At 43.6% G+C, this 15,908-nt stretch overlaps 1 long non-coding RNA gene across 4 annotated transcripts in view; it reads right to left on the bottom strand.

The window, feature by feature from the left end:
- The window catches only part of LOC110402625, a 58,809-nt gene extending 46,315 nt beyond the window's left edge, over positions 1 to 12,494 (bottom strand). For 3 of the 4 annotated variants that reach the window (XR_002441210.1, XR_002441211.1, XR_002441213.1), the window contains exons 1-3: positions 12,430 to 12,481; positions 10,055 to 10,108; positions 9,570 to 9,651 (exon numbers count right to left, since the gene is read on the bottom strand). This is a non-coding gene — a long non-coding RNA (uncharacterized LOC110402625). Of the gene's footprint in view, positions 1 to 9,569; positions 9,652 to 10,054; positions 10,109 to 12,429 lie in introns of all 4 variants that reach the window. The other variant, XR_002441212.1, reaches the window with a different exon arrangement.

Below are 15,908 nucleotides of genomic sequence, written 5' to 3'. Positions count from 1 at the left end.
GGGTCCTCAGAGGATCCATGTAACTTTGCAAGATGGTGAATCCTCTTCACCCAGTGGAACATCAGGGCAGCTAAGGGAAGCTACTTCCAGATCCACAAGGCTTGAACCACATGAAGTTTCCATTGCACACTAGAAACAATATCTGGTTGAGTTTCTCTCCTTTTTTCTTTTCTTTTCTTTTTTTTTTTTTAGTGCAAGCCACATGCATCATATATGCTCAAATAGAGGCTAGCAAAGCAGGAACTGACAGACACTGATGTCTCAGAGCTCTGCCACTGTGATAACAATAACTAGATTCTTTCACAGGCTTTTCTACTCTATTTCAATGATTAATAAAGATTTGATGTGATTAATAAAGATTTGATGCAGTACTGTACTTAAAAGTGCAGTTAAAATTTGAGAGCATGAAAAAACCTAAGAACAGCCTGCACCAGCTCAGAGCACAAATCCATCTATTTTAATGCCCTGTACTGGGAATATCCAACAGGATAAATCCAGGGAGAACCACAAAAACAAGAGATGTATATATAATAAATCCTTGGTGTGCTCTTTCAGCCTTTAGCAAGCTACACCTGAGTTAGGCAGGGGATTGTTTTGTTTTGTTGTTATTACTTATGGCCCCCAGAAGTTTTTCTTTTACTAATTTGTTTCATCACTTTCTGATGCCCACCAAGACTTGAGGCAGCATGCTTTCTCCATTGCTGTCCATTAGCATCCACCTAGAATGTTCTCAGAGAGCATTTTTCCCAACTTCAGACTTGCACTGTAAGCTGTAGGGTAGACACTTTCCCTTGCCCATACTTCTTAGAGACCCTTGTGTCCTTTATTCAGAATAAACTGGCTAGACCCACTGCTTCCTTTCCATAGGAGAGCTCCTACCAAGGAGTAGCCGGCATAAGCCACCACAAAAAGCAGCACCTCTCTATGACCATCACAAAAAAAGACTTACTGTTGGACAAGGACAAATCAGGCATTCCCCACTGCCTGGCCTGCTTTCCCACTGCGGGGTGGACAGTCCCACCTCTCCTTGCAGCAGCACAGAGGTGACTCCCAGGGCAGAGACCAGATAGAGAAGTTAGGAAGCTCAAGAGCACACAGTAAGTTGGAAACCAGAGCTGTTAAGGTTTATTCACACTCCAGTTAGCTGGCAAATAAAAACTGTAAGTGCTTTGTCACCCATCAAGAGGCTGCTACAAGAGCTAGGATTCAGCAGTCCGAGGATGGAGCTGCATTCATGCTAACATCCTTCCTCTCCTGAAAGCTTCAGGCCTTGCTGGCAGTTGCCCGGCCAGAGTGTCCTTCTTCCTCCTGCCTGACCTCCTCATCCTCCAGTATGCCAAGAACCTACACAAAAAAACACTCATTCAGTCAGATCACACAGACTCCCAGCACGCCGCTGTACATCAACAGCAAACATTATTCGTGTTCTCAGTAGCTCATTAAGAGAAAAGCCAAGTCAAGATTTTGCTGTTGTTTTTTTTTTCAGTTTTTGTTTCCAAAATACCTAATAATGAAATATTAGTTACATTCAAAATGATTCACATGTAAGCTGGATTTTGAAGGGAAGAGAGGCACAGTTAGCGCGCAGTAGAAAAGGCTGCCCTTGTGATTTGTTAGCTCTGGAAGCAAGACAGCAGCCAGCACACAGGAGTCTCGGTCCCAGTCTACAGCTCCAGAGTACGCCTGTATTACTCCTAATAAATAATCTTAGGCATATTGCTGAACTCAAACTGTGGTCCCAGGAACTCTCTCAGGTTCTTCCTCCACAGCAACCTTACAGTCCCCATAATAACCTGGCTAGCTCAGCTATCTCTGTCCTCCTCCCCAGTCCTATTTCCCACTGCTCTTTAATAAAACACTCAGCCTTATACCCTAAATCCCTAAGTCCTTCTGTTCTGCCATTTATCCTTATGCCCCTTTCTCAGATGCTCCCCTCTGTCCACTCAGCCCATCCCCAAAGTAACCTGCTCATCCTAGGACTTGGCTGACAAGCACAGTCCACCTCAGAGATGCCTGGCCGGCATACCTAGCACATCTGCTCTCTGTCTCTAGACTTGAGGGACAGAGTAAGGACAGTAAGGGATCTTCTCCCCAGAACGCAAAACGTTTGTCCTCCAATCCTCTGTCCAAGCAAAGGCTGTTTCCTTCTCAGTAAGATCTGAGTATTTTTCATAGAATCATGGAATCATTTGAGTTGGAAGGGACTTTTAAAGGCCATGTGGTCCAACTCCCCTGCATGAGAAGGGACACCTACAGCTCCATCAGGTGCTCAGAGCCCCGTCCAGCCTTACCTTGAGTGCCTCCAGGGATGGGGCATCCACCACCTCTCTGGGCAACCTGTTCCTGTGCTTTTTACCATATTGACCTCCTACTACTGCAGCAACTGAGAACACCGATGGCCCACTTGGTCAAACATGGTGCTGTTCTGTGACACGCTGCACTCTAACAGCTTTTGGAGTGGGTCTGATACAGGTAGCAGTTCTCAAACTTTGCAGACACTGTTGAAAGGTTTGTCAGTGGACAAGAAGTATTCTTCACTGCCTTTAAGGGATCTGCTAAGGACACTTTACATGCCCTATGCCACCCTTGCAAATCAGCACCTTCGCTGCAGTTTTAGGGATCTAAACACTGGAACAGCATGAAAACTCCAGCACAGGAGACTGAGGGTGGCTTGCACCCATGGCTGGTAAATGGTGGAAGAAACCACTTCTAAAGTAGCAGTTTGTATGGCTACCAGATGTATCTGCGACAGCTTTCTCTCTCTCACAGGCATCCAAATCATGCCAGGTATCTGGAAACGCACTCACTGCCCTCCTTACCCCTGTGCTGAGCAACTGCAAAGAATCAAAGATCCAGGAAGTATTTCAAACTAATTAGAGGGAATTGTCAGCAAACACTGACTGAATTATAAACTGAAAAATCTATCATTATCCTGAGTGATGGATGGTAGAAGGCAATGGACTGAGAACATGTAGAATTAATTTGCCTTTTCTTGAGCTGGTTAAAATTGATTTGTTTAGAAATGTCACTGTTTTTCTTTTCAGACAGCCTCACTGTAGGCAGAAAGCACTGATAGTCTGCCTGTAGCACAGCTAGGCCCACACTGCACACGTATGGACGTTGTGCCTGCAGAATGGGCTGCAGTGCCTAGCACTCCTCTGCACCTTTCAGCAGAGAATCTCAGCCCTTCTCCAAACACTGCTGGAGTCGGAGCATTTGCCAAAGGCAAAATGAGAACAAAAAGCCCTTCTCAGTCCAGCCACTCCCTGCCTGCCTCCCTCCCGAACTGCACAAAAAAACTCAGTAATTCTGTGTGTGAATAAAACATGTTTGTGTACTTTTGTACAGCAGAGCTACAGAGTTTGGCTAAATACATCCCTGATCTGTGAGAAATGAAGCACAAGTGCTCTCATTTCCCCCCCTCAGTCATGTCTTTGAACAAACTTCCCTTTCTGAGCCATCCATTCATTTCTCTGAGGTTATGTTGCTCCTTAGAAGTAATGAAATATTCAAAATATAGTAGTACAAACCTTTTTTGAAGGAACAGAGAGCAAAAACTGGAAAGACCATGTATCTGTCAAAGCCTAGTAAGTCCAACATCAGGAATTTCTTTCCCAGACTTGCCTTTGTCCATTATTCTTTGACTTAGCATGAGTCTTTCCAGGGCATCGCTTCACTTTGTGAGGCCATGCCTAATTTTCAGATGCGAGGTTGCCATGGGGATTTCACAGCATCCAAGATATGGGAGCCTCAGTTCCCACAAAGAGGCATGAGAGCAGCATGCCTTCAAGCAAGAGCCACAAAGTGCAGGTTGCTGAGCCAGCCACAGGAAGTGCCAAAAACATGGGTATGTCTCAATCTTGACCCTCTCTGGGACTTAGATGCCATCAGCAGTTTTCAGAAAAGCCCTCTCCCTCGCAAAGCCAGCGAAAGGCTTCTCAGCTGTGTCAACAAAATTGAAATTTGCTGCCCCAAGCTAAGGAGCACATGGGGGTAAGGGGTAGACAAAGGGGCAGTGCTAGATGAAGAATCAGGTACAGAGACTGGAAATCCAGGGTTTGCTGGTCCTGCTACTGAGGAAGACAAATGGGCAGTGACTCCTGCCATCAGGATTGTTGCAGTCCCAGACACTCAGACTCCTTCCTGGAGAGCAGCAGCATCTTGCCCAGTCTTTCCAAGGCTGACAAAGAGGACAGAGGGGCAGCGTTGCCCCTTTCCTTCCTCCCAGATAGGCTGCTGCCCCGATGCCTCCACCAGCTGCCTGTGCCTGGCCTTCCTATTCAACATACATACAGTAGTAATACTACAACATGCAGTCAGGCTCCTCTTCTCTATTGCCTGAAGAGCTGGGCTGGGGGCTTATGGGGCATGTCTGTACCATCAGACACAGCAAGCGACTGCATGCCAGCTCTGCCCAAGCCAGAAGAGTGCAAGCCAGCAGCGGTCTCAGCCCCATGTCACCACTGATCACAGGACTGTGCCTCCCTCACACATCCAAGAGCAGAGCAGGTCTCCTTACTGCCAACACAGCTCCAGTCCAACACGTAGAAATGTCTCATAAGACTGGCTCAGGTCCCACCAGCTTGATGCTAGTATGGACTTCAGGGTGGTTGGGCAAAAGATGGAGGCCCCATCAAGAGATGCCATAACACTCAAAAATAGCATCTTAGCTGCTCTCTTAGAGATATAGACAAGCTCAGACTTCAGCTGCCTCTGTGGCAACATAGTAGGGGAGGTAAATTTTGAATCCAAACATTTACACTGAAATTGAGGCAGCTGTGTCCCACCTGGGCTGCCCAATTGGGCTTGGTCTGGCTCTTAAGCACACGGCATCAACTATTTTATCAACATTTCATGAAGAACGGGCCACAGCAGTGAGATACATTGGTATGCCTATGTATACACAAAGACACTGATTTTGGTCAATCAGTAACCAGGAAACCTATCATATGCCTGATTTTCAGCCACTGGCCTGAAGTTACATAACAAAAACACAACGTTCATTTAAGTTTTTCCATAATATAGGGGTGTGTGTAGAGAGAAGAGGCAGGGGGGAACCAAAAACAAATAAGTTATTCTTGCAGATTTGATGAAAGGTTCATGGGCCAGACAGTTTCATGCAAAACCCAGTAATTTTTACTTCCCTGCTTAAACTCAAAACCAGCCAAATTGCATGTGGTTTGTGCTATTGCTGTGAACAGCTTATACGGCCATACTAAGATCATTAGCAATTAGATTATCACAGCTATATATTAGTTAATAAACAGGATAAATAATCATAAAAATGTCATATTTTGATGCTAGAACTTGACCAGTACAAGAAAATTCAACAGCATTTGGCACGAAGGAGCATTCTAAGAATTTGTACATAATCTGCTTTTTTGCAAACCTTTTGAGAAGGAGCTGTTTACATGGTAAGCATGTTTTTCTTCAAGAGATTATACTCCTTCCAAGTCAATTAACTACATTCCAATGAAAACAGGGAGAATTTTAAATAAATGATACTAGTTTGTTCATAAAGAAAGAGAAGGAGGAGAAGGAGAACACAATGGAAACTCTGAAATTGCGGTCACTTAAATAAAAACCCTTCTGTGCACAGCTGAAAACATTTTCTCTCCTAAAATACAAACATTTTACCATGGGAGAAAGAACAAGAGCATTAATCTTACAGGGGTTTTCACTTGGTTTGGTTGCCAGAGTGCCTCTGTTACTGCCTCATGTTTTGATTGCCATATTAAAGTCATTAATTACACAATTCAGTGACAGAGAAATCAGAAAAAAAGGCAAGAGATGTCCTCTCATGCTCAATGAACTGCAGGGTAAAACAGCAAGGATAAGAGTTCGGCAAGGATCAGGATACTTTTCCCTGCTGAAGGCAGCTCTGACCTATCCAACTTCTTAGCTGAGCAGTTTATCTCAGCATTAGCCTGCAGTACTACTCACCACCTACCATAAGCGATGAGATTGGACTCTGTAAGACCAAGGCACCTCTGCAAGGTGTTTATGAGGCCATTACTCAGGAGCTCTGATGCATGAGGAGATGATGGAGATGTGGCACTCAGGGACGTGGTCAGTGGGCATGGTGGGAATGGGTGACGGTTGGACCGGATGACTTTAAAGGTCTTTTCCAACCTTAATGATTGTATGATTCTTTGATCAGGACAACACATCAAAAGCAGCTTGTAACCCTGAAAGGTCCAGCTCACTTTGACAGCTTCTACTCTTGGTGACCCCACCACATGAAGAGCAGCTGCCTCTCAAGTGAAATTCAGCAGTAAGCAGCTTCCACTGTAGCATGAACTGCTAACAGGCCAAAAGAGGAAAAGGCTGCAGCACACATAACAGCATCATCATTACTGAGGAGTGAGAGGATGCTCGGTTTGAAAACACTTATTTACTTTTCTATGTAGTTACATTTGAAAAAAAGGGAAGATCCTAACAGCTGAATTCCCTCCCTCTCTGTGCCTCAAATCCACCAGAGGGGAGCCAAGCTGAGCTGGGAACACTAGGTGCTCAGCTCTTATTCAAGTCAATGCCTTCACATCTCAGTAAATGCCCCACGACATGTGGGCATCCTCTGTAGACAAAACATTCATACAGGGCTGTCAGTCCTTGAAAAGAGATATCTTTTGGCTGTCACATGGAGAAAATCACTAGCTATAAAATCAACAACTTGTGGTGTGGTCACTATGTATGCAGAACTTAAAGGATGTAATCCTGTTACTCCAAATTCCATGCTTGGACACATATATCCTTCATCTTCAATGGAAACCTATCTGCCTATACCCAAAGGCAGAGCTGACTCTTGCATTCCTCGTCACTTGTCACAATGACAGAGCGAGTCATATTCAGATGTCAAAAGAACAGAACTTAAAAAAAAAAATTTACAAGTCTGTCATAGGTCAGATCCCAGCCCACTGTGTTCTACATCCATCCCATAAAGAGTCTCCACTGGAAAGGGAAAGACTACTGTTGTTATTCCTATTCCCTTAACGCCATGGATCGGGGCCCCTTTATTTTAGGCACTGTACAAACAAATCACTCGAACAATCCTTCCCTCGGGTGTTCCCCAAATAGGAGTGCCTAAAATCTTTCATTTGTCTAGACCTCTCACTTCCTACAAGAACATCAGGATTTCTGAATGTGAGAAAGTAGCTCAAGTTTATCTTCTGTGAGCTGAGAACTGGCAAGGTTAGAAGGAAGACTTGTTTCATACATCATACAGCGGTGGATTTCTTACTCTGGAGCATGTGGTTCCTGGTTCTAATCTCTGCTGTGGTGATGACCAGTGTGTTCAGCTACTGCATGAGAAAGTTTGCTAATTGCCAGTATCTGTGCTGGTGTCTGACAGATACAGCAGATGTCATGGCCAATTTTCAATTATGCGCAGAAATGAACTGCATACCCTAGAGAAACCAGAGCTTTCAGGATTACTCCCACCCTACAAAATCTTAGGTGTTTCAACTGTGTGCCTATAAAAAGCACAGGGAATAGTAGATTAATAAAAAGCTCTTGCAGCCTAAAGCTTTATCAGAGAATTTTAAACACCCTTCTCCATCTTTCACACTGCCTGTGTTGTCTCTTGCAGCCTAAGACACAGCAGGAACTCAAGGCCCTGAAGAACAGTGCTCTCTTAGACTACTAAAAGCTCTACAAAATGCTCTGTTCTAACTGCTGTCTATCACCACCCAGCATTTCATAGTCTTACTGCCCATTCAATAGACAAATGCCCAGCTGTTCTTGCCCTACTCCCAGACCCAAAGCAGAAGCATGCAGGCCCCAGAGAAGCTGTGGTGCCCCACAAGGCCAGGTTGGATTGGGCCCTGGGCAGCCTGAGCAGGAGGGAGACAGCCCTGCCCACGGCAGCAGGTTGTGGAGCTCAATGATCTTTAAAGTCTCTTCCAACTTAAGACATTCTATGATCTTTTGACACAAGAGTTGAACTTCAACAGCCTGGATCCAAGGGACTATCTTCTGGCTGCTGTGATTCTCTATCCTGGCTAGCTTTAAAATGAGAGCAACTCTCCTCAAGACAGTATTTCTTGATCACCACAACAGCAATCAGCTGAACAGCCTCCCTGAATTTCTGCGTTATCTTCTTGTTTTCCAAATTAAATATAATAATGTTTTCCAGAGATGAGAAATCTCATAGACTGAGCTGCAATTGCTTTTTGTCTTTGATGCCTACCAGAAGCAAGTCTTGGCTAACAGGGTTTCTAGCAATTGAATTCTACCTTTTTGTCTGCTTCTTCTCCTGGTGGGCTGCTACAAATGAAGGTTCAGTTTCCCCTGCAAATTCCACAGCTGTGTGAAGTGTTCTTAGCCTCCTTTCACATCTCGGTCTGTAAAGCTAAGTCCAGCTGAACATCTACAAATTGGCCCACTGCTAATTTATCTTGGAAAATCTCATGTGGATATGCCTGGAACATAAGTTTTCTCAGGTCCTCAGTTCAGATGATGCCTCTTTTTTTCATTTCTAAATCTCATGTTAAGAGTTTGAGCCAAATATGGATATATATTATTCTGCATCCGGATCTAAATAAAAGCCGTGCTAGAAATCATATTTCTGAGATTTTCCTCTTCAAGCAACTTGTCTTTTTTTCCTGAGGGCACATTTTACCACATTATTAGAGCTAGTTTCTATTAGGATTGTTTATGGAAGGAGGAATAAAAATAATGACAACATCAGAGAGATTCTTTGGCGAGATCTTATTTACAAAGTATGCCCACAAAGTCCCATTTCCCAGAAAAAAAAGTAGAAACAAGTGACAGCAGAATATTTTCTTGCTCACAGTTACTAAGTCTCCCTCTTCTGTCAGTTCTGCTTTTTCTCATGATGACACGTGTAACAGCTGTCTTTCTTTTTCTCACGTGTACAGTGACTGCCTGTGACTGCAGACCCTCCATTTAGCAATTAGAGAATATCTCAGCTCTCCTTTCTTAGCTTCTGAGTAGGCCTCATCTACTTTTCCCCCCATCTCACTGTGCAAGGATCTTATCACGGAGCAAAGATTTTGCTTTAAGGCAACTAGTAACACCTTGCTATAAACAGCTCCATATCACATGCTATATTCTCTTTGCATCTTCTGAGGCCATAGTTCATCCCTCAGTCATGTGAAAGCTCTGCACTGCCAGGTCACGTAGCAGCTGAAAGCATGGTTGCGTGGGCAGGCTCTGAACGGTCAGTGCTGTTAGCTAGATCACACAACAGTGATTTTGTGCCATGGACATGCTGCCAGGAGAGTCCCAGAGTGCCTCATGCTCAGCTCCCCACTTGCTTTTTCCAAGGACAGTGAGATGCCAGCAGAGAGAGAGAGACTGAAGAGCTAGATGCTGGCTTTGCACCTCCTTGGACTGCCCTGACTCTGGCTACCCTGTAATGCCCAGCTTGTACAAATCCTGACAGCTTCTCCAAGACTGCTTCTCCGCTATTTCCACAGCATTCTTATCCTTAACTATTCTCTTACTCCCTCATCTCTAAAATATTTCCTGTAGCATAGCTGCTCATGCTACATCAAGTGCCCTTCTAGTTGCCCAGTATTCCACTGTGAGTAATCTTTTGTACATACCTCAGAGAAGTAGATCCAGACCTTTCTCAACTGCAGTAGCAGGTTTCTGCTGTCCTTCTCAGACAATCACTTCAGACTGTGCCTGTGTAGACAAAGAATCACAGAATCATTAAGGTTGGAAAAGATCACTAAGATCACCTAGTCCAACCATCAACCTACCTCCACCGTGCCCGCTGACCATGTCCCTCAGTGCCACATCCACATGGTTCTTAAACAGCTCCATGACTCCACCACCTCTCTCTTTCTGAGAATAAATGTTTCCAAATACCCAACTTGAACCTTCGCTGGTGCAACTAGAGGCCATTCCCCAAGCACAACCCAAAAATTTAATGGCTCTATGTATTTATGAAAGAGCAGTAGACAAATCAGTCTAAATATCCTAACATGTACAGACAGACCTCAGGTCTTCTCTACTCTCCAGGATGGCTTTTTGGCTAGGCGTGCTAACGAAGACATTTGACTTCTGGGTAAAAGTTAGCCTGTACCTGCCCATAAAGAGATGTCTTCTGACAGGTTTCATGATAATCTCAAATACAAGCCTGGAAAAAAAATTATGTTGCACAGTTTTCATTATGATTTTCCAGAAGAGTAAAAGCATCCTAGGAAAACACGAGATACTGTATTTCCCAGAGCTGCAATCACCTTCATCATGCTGTGAAAGGTAAAAGAAAACAAATCTGTCCTTTGCAACATCAATCAAACTGTGCATAAAAACCTCCAACTCAGGATTCATCTAACCCAAATAGGCTTCCCTCAATGCAATCTCCAATCACTGAGCATGCTTCCTTTGTAGACAGCCAGGTGGGGTGCTTTGCAGTGCATGATTCATCCCACTCTCAAGCAGGTAACTAAATTAGGGCAAGAAAGGCCCTGGGGAGCAGCTTTCATGTAGATGCTTACCCCCAGACTTCTAAAGTTCAGTACCATGATTCCCACTTCCCTACACTCTCCAGCTGGCCCAGTTTGTCAATAACTGTCATTGAACTCAGCAAAAGGTAGGCACTTTGATCTGTACTTTTATTTCTGTATTTTTATTGAAAATTCCAGGCTTGCACCATGAAAGTCTGGAAAAGATTAGCCCTTCTGAGCGCATCAAGGGGTTAACAGGAATAGAAATGTCTTCACAACACCTCTGACTCCCAGTTTTGGAGCCCACCTGGACCTTTGTCATCTGATTTCACACAGAGGAGCATTCTCAAATCAAATACATACTTAACTAAGCACCTTACAGGACTCTGAAGTATACATTTGGCAGCATTTCAGCCCAAATTACCCACTCTTTACTTTATATTATTGTTTAAACAAATCCTGAGATGTATATGTAGCTTTATAGACACACAAAGCAGATAGATCGTGGTCCATTACAGCTTTGAATCTAAACAAAACATAGCAGCAAATACTACTGTGTGGGGGCTGAGGAAATGGTTACAAGTGGCAAAGCTAATTTCGTACAGATTTCATATTAAAAAAAGGTTGCACATTTTTCAGTTGATATTTCTGGGCCTGGTATTTTATGCTTGAAAAGCTTCTTCCTGACCTGTCTGTTTTTATTTGCATTGAACCATTTGCTTCATCGGAGTTTCCCAAGAGACTACAGGATTGTCATAAAACTCCCTGCCACTCTATTTTAGGCAGACTGTCAATGTACTTGAGAGTCCAGACTATTAGGAGCTGTCTCCGCTCTTGCTAATAGCTGGGGAGTACTGACCGCCAGCTCCTCTCAGGTTGTCTCCTGTGGCATGCTGAACAATTGCTTCCTCAGAATACCCTCGCTGTTTCCACGTAGCTGGCAGCCTGGCTGAAGAGGACAGGAGATGGCAAGAGCTTCTCTGCCTGCTGCACTGTCTCCCAGTCATACCAGTTGGCTCCAAATGAGCATTTGCACTGCTTGTCACCAAGGGGATGAGAGGAACAAGATGAGGAGCAGGTCATACTGTCTCCTGGCTCCTGATTTCTGGTGGGAGGAGGGGGGCTACTGAAACATCTTACTCTCAACATGATCAAATCATAGAATCACAGAATCATAGGTGTTAGAAGGGACCTCTGGAGAACATCAACCCCAACCCCCTGCTAAAGCAGGTTCCCTACAGCAGGTTGCACAGGAAAGCATCCAGGAGGTCTTGAATATCTCCAGAGAAGTAGACTCCATAACCTTTCCAGGCAGCCTGTTCCGGCACTCAGTCACCCACAGAGAAGTTCTTTCGCATGTTCAGATGGAACTTCCTGTGTTCCAGTTTGTATTCATTGCCCCTTGTCTTGTCACTGAGCACAACCAAAAAGCCCCATCCTCTTGGCAATTGCCCTTCTCTGCACCTCTGATATTTCCTGATCACCTAACCTCTGCTTTGCATCTCTAGTGCTACACTGACACACGCTGCCTGTAACAGCTATTCACTGCACTAAATTACTATTCTTTTTCTTACTTGAATTTGTCTCTAATTGTAGTTATAGGAGTGTATTACATCCTATATCACCACGTGCTAAATCCTGAATATAGGTCCACTACTAAGACAATTACAATTAAATGATACCATACCTATCAGTTATTTGCATATAAATTGACACACACATGAATAGTAGGGTAACAACTCCCTCTTCTTTCCCCCTACACCCCATCCATGCCTGCATGTCCTGATGCTGGTGCCCAGCACAGGCACTCGCAACAACAGAAGTGTCTCTGCTGAAGGACTTGACATGCAATGGATGGCCCTCTCTGACCACCAGCCACAAGGCCAAAATGACCACCAGGGCCTCTGCCACCACCATACGTCAGGCAGTCCCACTGATTCCCCTATGAATGGTCAAAGCCCAGCAGTGCTGGCCCACTCCTGCAATCCACAGAACACAGGGATATAGGTACCTTGTAGTCCAAGGACTGTTGCCCACTGGACTTCCTCTCCACCTCCCTTCAGAGAGCTCTTTCCTATTGAGAGAACATAAGCTTATTCCATTATTGCAGAAGGGTAACTTTTATCTCAAGTGCTTACATACTGTATAGTGGCATAAATTAAGTCAAAGTGGAACTGAGGAAATCCATTAGAGTGAAGTCTCTCCAGGATTTAGAAGGTTTGCAGTAAATAAGGCCTGGGGCCACACGCTGAATGCTGAGAATGAACCAGTAATAATGAATATCTACCCAGTCAATGAGCACCAGCCAGCCAGCACACTAAAAGAGGACATAGTGTCACAGAAAATAGTGCACACAAACGTGCGATTGGAAACCATATCACGCTGCATACACACAAGCAGCTGGAAAGGACAACACATAAGCAATTTAATTCTTCCTCTTTATAACTTTTGAGTGCTTTATGTCCCAGTCTTCACATTTTCTGGTTTCTTAGACAGAAGATACCAATAAAGTTATAGAGACTTGTTAACCACTACCATTACCTTCATCAAACTCAGCTCTCAGGAACAGCTAATGAAACTGCACTTCTAAAGCAGTCACAGAGTTTTCAAAATAGGCGCATGGGAAGTAGTTCATGGAAATGTACTGGGCTGGAGCACACAAAGTGTGCCCGCATTGCCCCTGGGAAAAGCATGGTTACATGCTGTTTTGCAAGAGAGGCTGTGCTCTGCAGAGAGGTAGTTCAAAAATCAGCACAACTATAAATTCCTTCATGTGCTGTCATAGTACCTTATTGTGGAAACATATGGATCTGCAGAAACTTATTCCACCTGCCTTGAAGGAACTAAGATACATAGAGTGCAAGCTTGTAAAGGCTGACAATCACAGAACATCAATAACTGAAAACCTGAGTATGACTCACACTGCCCAACCCATCCCCCTAAGGTTACTTTTACTTAATATTCACAGAAGGCACATTGTTATTTCCTCTTCAAAAATGACACGAATAACTTATCATTCATTACCCAAGCACTCTTTTTTTTTTCTTTTTTAACAATTGACTTCATCTCAAATAATAAGTAAGCATAAGAAATGTTGATTTCCCAACCTCTTAAAATCTTAGTTTATTGCTGGTGAGCATAAAAGTATTATTCAAAAACTCTTAGTTTGCAGAAGATTACATTTTCGTTTGTTTGTTTAAGGGGTTTAATTTTGTTTTGTATTTGTTTTGTAAGAAATATCCTTCTCTATTCCTAAAAATGTAAACCAATGGGAAAAACAAAGGGTAAAAGCCAGACTAGATGAACATTTGCATTTATGTACAAATTAATTCGTCAGAAGTCTTTCCTCAGACTATCAGAGAAACACAGAGTGCTGAAGTCCTGTTACACTCTACTTGGCAGAAGATGGTAAATTCCCAGGAATTCTACCTTGGATTATTTTAAAAGTCTTGTACCAGAATGGCTTCCTCTATCCATCATGGGAAGGAGTGATCTCCTACTTGCAGGCCTGTTCAGTGGGATAAGGCGGAACCTGTCACTGTCAGCTGTTGGTTTTCTGCTCGTGAATCACTCGTGAATCCACTGGAAGTGGCACCTCTTTGAAACGAGTGTGAGTCTTGTCATTGTTTACCACAGAAACACAGTGATTTTCAAATTGCCCTACCGGGTTGAGATAACACATAGAGATTTTCCTCTGATTTCAAGACAAGTGGTGGAATTAGAGCGGCTGTCATTTTACCATGAGCGACAGACAAAATGGACCCTAAAAAAGGATTCCTGCCTTAGCCTCCAGCTGCTCTCTGTCATCCTATGCTGCTCACTTCCTCCCATTATCCCACGTGCTTGCAATGTCACGATGAATCAAATGAGCACACTCATCTTTGCTTTTTGAGAGGAGGACAAGCTTAAAACAGTTCCCAGCCCAGTTGTCTTTATGGCCTTGAAAATACTTGGGCCAGTGTCTCCAAGAGAGGAATGGTGTGGGAGCTGAAGTAAGCAGTGAAGTAGTGCAAGTGCGCAGCTGTTTCACTTGCTTGTTTCTGTTAGCGTAAAATGATAGTAAAACTAAAGCACTAGTGTCACTGTACAAAAAGAGCACCTTATTTCTAGAGTGAATTTACCACTCTTCTGATTGAACTCTAGGTACTTCTGTTTTCAGGTGTTTTACTTATGTAAGTATCTAGAACTGCGATATCACCAATACGTTAGCTTCCCATTAATAAGATAAACCAATTGGCTTTCATCAGTGCCAATTTCACAGCATGAACATGGTCCAACCCGTATCTTTCTTTGTAAAAGTCCTGTGTGGATAAGAAGTGACAATATTGCTCTGCCGTTAGCACTTAATCACCACTTTGGTACAGCAACTTCACATGAGACACTGTCAAGTGCAAGTCTATGCCTCATGCCTCAACCAGAGCAAGCTCAGATGTGAGCATAAGGCATGTCTCTTCACCTCTTGCATGTAGGCTCCACCTACCCATAACCGTACCACTTGCACCAACAGCACATCACACCAGAGGAGATGTTGACTGGGGTCTGGGCTGAACTGAGCAGCCCTGCCTTCTGGAGTCCTTTCATTTGGAAAACTTGAAAAAGAGAGCGACCTTTGTCATTCCTTGAGGTGGAGAAGAAGCCTTCCAACAACTCAATTTGATCCCTGAGCCGAACAAGTGCCCATGCTCTCTGCTCAAAACATTTTTCTTCAAGCATGGCCCTAACTGAATTTTCCCATTTTCAGCTCCTGTAGTGGCTTATTAGCCCTAAAACAGTATAAAGAGTGCAACAAAAAACAGTAGCAAGCATCAACACTAAACTCAGAGACCAACAGACCAGACAAACTTTACCAATGTCAAAGCGCAAGTGACCAGCTCAGGTTTTAACTCTTCCTTCAGCTGCCTAGATTCAGGCTAAGCTTGGGGTGCTCTACAGCAGCAAAGATGAGGTGGTTGTCAGGTCTGCGGTGCATGACCTAGTTAGATTGAGTAACATACCACCAACATGTGCCTCCAAATGCTTGGAAAAGATTTTCTAGATTTTGTGTCCTACCATCACTGAAACCTGAAAGTACTTGTGACAGTACTACTATAAATGTAGAGTAAATGTAACTGAGAAAGCAATTTACAACTGTAATAGCCATCCCACTTTTTTTTTTTTTAAGTTTATGCATATATATACATATACCTGTATGTACATATCTATATATACTCATATATATATATCTTTGCAAAAATCAGCTGTGCAGTGTCATATTTTCAGTGTTTGGTCATTAATTTTTTTTTCCATTTTACTCCATGTGGGGGTAACTAAGCACCAGTTCGATTAGTTAGACGTCAATGTTTCGCTTAAATGAGGAAAACATTAGAGCATACCGCTTGAACTACTGGACTAAAACCCTGCGTCCCACTAAAAATTCAGTAGGAGAAATTTAGCAACACAATCCAAATCTAGGCCCAAGTCTTCCCTTTTCCCTATAGAGTCTCATTTCCT

The sequence above is a fragment of the Numida meleagris genome, chromosome 1, assembly GCF_002078875.1.
Source record: "Numida meleagris isolate 19003 breed g44 Domestic line chromosome 1, NumMel1.0, whole genome shotgun sequence".
Classification (NCBI taxonomy): domain Eukaryota; kingdom Metazoa; phylum Chordata; class Aves; order Galliformes; family Numididae; genus Numida; species Numida meleagris.
The sequence above is the reverse complement of the archived record's forward strand: the minus strand, read 5'-3'. Positions and strand labels throughout refer to the sequence as shown.